At 33.3% G+C, this 6,365-nt stretch overlaps 1 long non-coding RNA gene across 1 annotated transcript; it reads right to left on the bottom strand.

Moving 5' to 3' along the window:
• Positions 1 to 2,732: 2,732 nt before the first annotated feature.
• Positions 2,733 to 4,008, bottom strand: LOC123311006. The gene is made up of 3 exons (XR_006537416.1): positions 3,791 to 4,008; positions 3,227 to 3,232; positions 2,733 to 2,869 (listed from the first exon to the last, which is right to left on the bottom strand). It is a non-coding gene; the product is annotated as an uncharacterized LOC123311006 (long non-coding RNA).
• Between the last annotated feature and the right edge of the window lie 2,357 nt (positions 4,009 to 6,365).

A 6,365-nucleotide genomic window follows, 5' to 3' on the forward strand; every position in this document is an offset into this window, starting at 1 on the left:
ATCTGGCAACTCTAGTTGTCAAATCTTTCTTACTCATGGTCTTTTGAAAAGCTGAACAATCTGTTACAATTTTAAAACGGATTCCAAGTAAATATATACGAAATTTTTTGACTGCTTTGATTTTGGCTGAAACCTCTAATTCATAGCTACTATATTCCTCCTCAGTCATCTACAGTTGTGGCTATAATCTTGATTCCGTCTTTCATTACAGTAGCCCGGTTATAGCTGAATTTCTTGGTATAGAGAGCTTTTGAGATCTCTACCTAATCTGATGTACCCATCATCGTGATGGGTGGGATTTTATCCCTTTTAGGTACTTCCGTTGTCTGCTTGACGGTCTCCTCATCAGAAGAGGAGCTTACTTTTCGCGCGCGTTTAGTTGGGGGCGCGTTTGGGGCCTTCGCAGCCAACGTTGCATCATTTTTTCTTGTTTCGAGTTGTGAAACAGTTCCTTTAAGGGAATTATTTTTGTAAGTGGGGGACTTTGGCATATTATTTCGGGTCATTTCCTCTCTCAAGAGGCGCATCTCACCGACCAACTGTGTCACAGTTTCGGTCAGTTGGACAATTTGAGCTTTCAACTGCCCATTTTTTTCTCTGAACTTTACAAGCTCCTCGTGTTCGCCTTCGCTGAATTCTTCTCCATCAGTCGCTTCCATGTAGAAACCCTCATTATCTGAGGTTTCCGACATGGTTTTATACTCAAAAATCTCAAAATATCAAACAATTTGAAAATAATAAAATATTCAGAAATCTTCACTGAAATAGTCTAATATAAAACTATGGTATAAAGCCGACAGTTTTCTACGCTATGAGAAAAATCAGACAAAAGATACGAAAAATAAGCTCACCTGATGTTTTCTGCAGTACCAAAGAAAACAAATTCTTGACACCGAGGATGAACACCAACTTTGAAAATTTTAATGAATTAAAATTCCGATAACAAATATAGAACCTACACAAACTTCAGAGTCGGAATCAAATATTCCATAGATTTGTTAGTGGGCACTTTCACCTCTACTTTCTCTTCCGCTTTCTCTTTTATAGCACTAGGAGCACCATAGCACGTCTTCTTTTGTCAAGCGAATGACTCGGTGATATAGTTTAGAAGCTTGGCTAGAAATTTAGTGAGATTATAAAGCAGACTGACAACGAAACTAACAATTGGCCGAAACGAAATGCCATTCTTGTGTACATTAGGCAAGAAATGAATTTTCGGACTTACGCCATTTACACTACGTAAATATTTGTATGTTGATACATCAATGTGATTCTGCTTGTAAAATTTACTAATTATTTTGTTGAGGCAGTTTTGAACTTTTTTTGGTTGCATCAAAAGGAAATTTTTTATATGTGTTATTATCATCAAGGATCGAATAAGCATTGGCATCGTATTGGTCTCTATTCATCGCTGAACAGTTGAATTACCCTTGTCGCTTTTCACAACTAATACATCCTTATGATTTGGAAAAGTTTCGTTTCTCTGATACACTTGGTAATGAAATCAATTGACTTCAATTTTCACAAAAGGGAAGAACATACTCACTGAAGAATAATCGATTTTATCCCTGTCAGGTTATGAAGCCATATACCAGAGTAAGACCTATCTACTCAGTCATGTTTATTCTTAATATTTCTGTGACGAAATTCAATGAAAACGATTACAGCTTCCAGATTTCCTGTTATTGATAAATAATGTCATAGATATTTCATAAATATCGACTGGAATATGCCTTTTAAACGACAGGGAAAGTGAGTGAAGAAGTCATAAATAATTTAACGTTCATTTTGTCATAATTCCATCGCATAAATTTTACAGCAGGTATGCTGGAGTTCCGAGTTGAGCGCTGAACTGATTCAATATTTACACCGCAATTGCCGTGTGTTCTACACTTCTTGCTCGTGTTTGTTCTTTCTATTCCGCAAAAATCTAGGGTTCGGAAAAAGCGAACGGTCAAAACAATAGTTGGCTACAACATTTGATATTTTTGTTGTGTTATGACGAACTGGAGCACTAATCATTTAATTCAGTTATAATGAGCAGTAAAACTAGTGTTACTATGAAGTTTGAGAGCCAGTGGCTGCCAGACAACACATATTTCAGGAAAGCCTGAAATTTGCTCAGTTAGTCTATTGCACCTACGTACCATCTATCCCAAACAACACACTTCCGTCTAAATGACATCTCATTTATGTCAAAAGGAATCTAAAATGATCTTGCTCTGAATTATGATCAAAATTAGATTATCTGAATAAGACGTTTTCTATGAATGATGTTTTTGAAATATCTTTTAGATGTCTAGTCTTATGCCTGGCAAAATTCTTATGTCCGTAAGATGTCTGAAAATAGATTAGTTTCCTAATATACATCTGAAAAACATTTATCTTATATCTAATTGTATTAATCGCGAAAGAATCACTTGTCAGACAACTAATAGATATGATATACCATACCAATATTGGACATCAATCATTATTATCTCATCAATCTTTATTAAGACATCTAGATTACATATGGAGAACATCTAACTAAAATGGTCGAAAACCAGTGACCAGATGAATATCTTTCAGATATATCATTTTGTATGGTCTATGAACATTAGAATTCAAATTGTACCAAATATGTCGATTAATATCTTCAAAGAAGACCATATATTGAAAAAACGTTTATTGGATATCTTAATTTTATAATCATGATGAAATTAATTTTCAGACGGGAAATAGATATCATATATATCGATATGACACATCAATATCTGACTTTGTTTAGACGCCTAGATTACATATATAAAACATCTAAGTAAAATGGTCGAAAAACAGTGAACAAATAAATTTCTTCTAGATTTGTCATTGCTAGATCGTCTTTAAACTTAGGCGGTGACTAGAGTCCCGACTCGGGACTCGTGTCCAGTCCCGAGTGACGTCATTAAATTCCGGACTGATATTCGGTCCCGAATTCAACGATGCACTCATTGGTGCTTTGAAATTATTGAGCAGTGAAAGGAGTAGCGAAAAACTAAATGTTCAGTACAAATCATTAGCCTATACCCAGTCAAATAGAAACAATGATTCATATTTCAATCGGGCATGTAGATATGAGTTGCTATAAAGATGAATATGTATGTTGTTAGTATATTTTATTTTCAAATCATCACATTTATGAAGAGAAAAAAGAGCAATCTTGAAATGAAACATCTAAGATGCTCATTTTAAACAGAACTACTACCTTTACCTTTTTCGCTAAATTTTCATACACTTCAAATAAAAATACATTTTATTGAGATGCCGCAGCATAGTGTCGTTATTTCGTATAAAATATTATACATTTCACAAATATATTTCTCAGCTTCCTTTCTCTATCACATTTTTATAGTCAAGAATGGCCGTAAGGAAGAGGTTCACCTCTGAATCAAGAATTACGTCTGGCAATTCCTTTAGATCAATTTACACTAACCAATTCCCAACTTTCTCACTATTTAGAATTGCATACTTGCTCCTTTCATTCTCAAATTAAAAGATAGTATTTTCTCCTGCCTTTTCAATCTTGATTTAGAAAAAGCCCACACTATTTTTTGATGAGGTATCACTCCTTGAATTTTGTCGCAACTATTCATAAATAATATTATAAGATTCGCGAACATAACCTCAAAACCCTTTTACAATGTCGGGACTGGACAAGGGTCCCGAGTAAGGACAAGCGATCTGTTTGGTATTCGAGTCATTTGATTTCGTCCGTCGGGACTGGACACGGATCCCGAGTCGGGACTCTAGTCACAGCCTTAAACTTAACGATTCCAAGTGTCCCAAATAATAATAAGAAGTCAATGTCATCTATTGAAGTGACTTCCGAAATTAATTATTCATAAACCATATTTCTACGATAGTCAAAAAATTTTGGACTAATCAACATCTTCCTAGTGTATTTTTCAAATTCATATTGTGTTTTATCATCTAAGTATCAATGTTAAAAAGCACATGTCCGTATTCTTACTGATGGGGATGTTTCTCTAGGAGACTTAGTATCAGGATATTGAAATTCGTGAAAATTTTCATATGATAAAACTGATCAAACAATTTTTTTAACATAAATCGAAAATCGAGTATGAATATTGGTACCTATTTCAAAAACAATAATGGGAAAAAATGATTGACTCCTAAATTCAATATGTTAAATATGAATTTCGAACGAAACTATTGATTAACCCAAGATACTCTTGAGAGTCTTGAAAAAAAGGATATTTTTCCGAGTTTGCAGAAAATAGGTTTGGTTGAAGGATCGAGAGATATGCGATGAGAAGGACTAGACACGAACTACGATCGGGTTGGATCGCTTGGTGGCGAAGTCTTATCGCAATTCGCAAGAAGCCGCGAACCAGCCATGGGCCAATAGAGTTAAAGTTCATAGTGCATAGCCAATTGAACTTGAACATTCAACATTTCCGTTAGTATACAACCCTTCTTGGTAAGAAGGTCAAGTCGGCTAGTGATTGTGTTCGTTTTTTGATTAGTGATTTGTGCTGTAATAATTGAACAAGGTGAGTGCAATTTCTACTGAGGGTAGTTACAGCAGGTAATCCCTTCACACATTAATTAAATTGCTTGAACATAGGAAAATACCTCGGAAAAAACTATTTACTTCGATATGGTATTAGTTTGGATTCGTGCTCTCTGTTAAAAATGATATCCAGTTATCGTTTTCAAATACTTACCTGAATTTTTGGCTACAATAAATTGAAATATAAGTAGATTTAAAATAGAAATATCTTCCATAGATCAATCGTCTAATAAAGTCTATTAAATGATATTTTTCAGATAACCATTGACAAGTCAATAAATTTAGTTAGATAGGTACTATTAATGGTATATATTATATCTAAAATGCGCTCCTCTGAGGAATATCAATCGGAAATTTGACGAATAATCGAATATACAGAGTTTGAAATCTTCGAGGAAATGTTTAGATGTTTTTTAGATCATTTAAGAATTCGAATATTTTTTCATATTTCGATGTTCGAATTGAAAATTTTGTATCAATTAATCCATAGGAGTTCATTATACAGCAGCGTTTTCTATTTCTATGTAAAATTTACTTGGTGAAGACGGTTATCTGAAAAAGTCTATTGATAGACATCTTCAGACATCGATTCAGAAGTGAATTTTGAATCACTTCACTCAACACTTGCTGAATAATGTAACCCTTATTATTATAAGTAGGTACTTACAAAACAGGATTCAATCTGAAATTTGACGAATAGTTGAATATACGGAGTTTGAAATCTTCGAGGAAATGTTTAGATGTTTTTTAGATCATTTAAGAATTCGAATGTTTTTTCGTATTTCGATGTTCGAATTGAAAATTCTGTATCAATTAATCCATAGGAGTTCATTAGAGCAGCGTTTTTGATTTCTGAAAAATACTACAGGATATCTAAAGAGTACGGAAATTGAATCCTATTGATTTATAATTTGTATCTCCAGGTTTTGGTTCATCGCTTCATTTTCTTCAAAAGAATATTTTTTTGCATATTTTCTCAACTTGTAATGGATATTCAATCAAAAAACATTTAGCTATTTGTAATTTATGTTGCTTACAGAGGCTGTATATGTTCTCTTCGAAAGTGAAACACCAGCAGACTTAAAGATGCTGTCATAAAACGGACCATTCAAGACTGGTTACGACTAGCCAATCAACGGTACGAATATGAGAGGAATAAAAACAAATAGACAATAATCTCATCTATTTATATTATGTTTTTTCCAATTTTATGAATTTGTGTCATGTTTTTGAATTATATTTATTTTTGTTTTTTTTATTATAAATATATTTAGTCATCAGAACCTGTTATTTCTCTTCCATCTCCCATACGAACTGTCAACCATTCCGTATAAATATGAACTCGCCCATCACTAATCTGTAGATTTTCAAGTGGTCAGAATTTATAGATATGATTCGAAGATGTGGATCTTGAATCTACGGAACGTCCATTTTCTTTCACATGGACCCTTCTTCGAAACATATCTTGTGAAATAAATATGTCTAGTTAAGAGGTCATTAGAATCACGTTTTTTAAATTATCCTAATATAATTCCAAAGTTGACAACAATTAGAGGACAAAAACTGTATATACAATACAAGGTCATTCTAGAAATATCTAACAAACGTTCATCTTTGATCATCTAAAATAGGTGAATACTAACACCATCTTTTTCAATAAATAATCATTCCTCTAATAGACATCCGATTTCTTCAACGAAAAAGACAATGCTCCAAAGTCTAAAGAAGATCTTTGGTGCTACATGATTTAGATGTCCTGATTGTCCATGTTTTTCAGATCATCTATATATTATCAGATTGTTGATCGAAG

This window comes from Coccinella septempunctata, chromosome 1 (assembly GCF_907165205.1).
Source record: "Coccinella septempunctata chromosome 1, icCocSept1.1, whole genome shotgun sequence".
NCBI classification, from domain to species: domain Eukaryota; kingdom Metazoa; phylum Arthropoda; class Insecta; order Coleoptera; family Coccinellidae; genus Coccinella; species Coccinella septempunctata.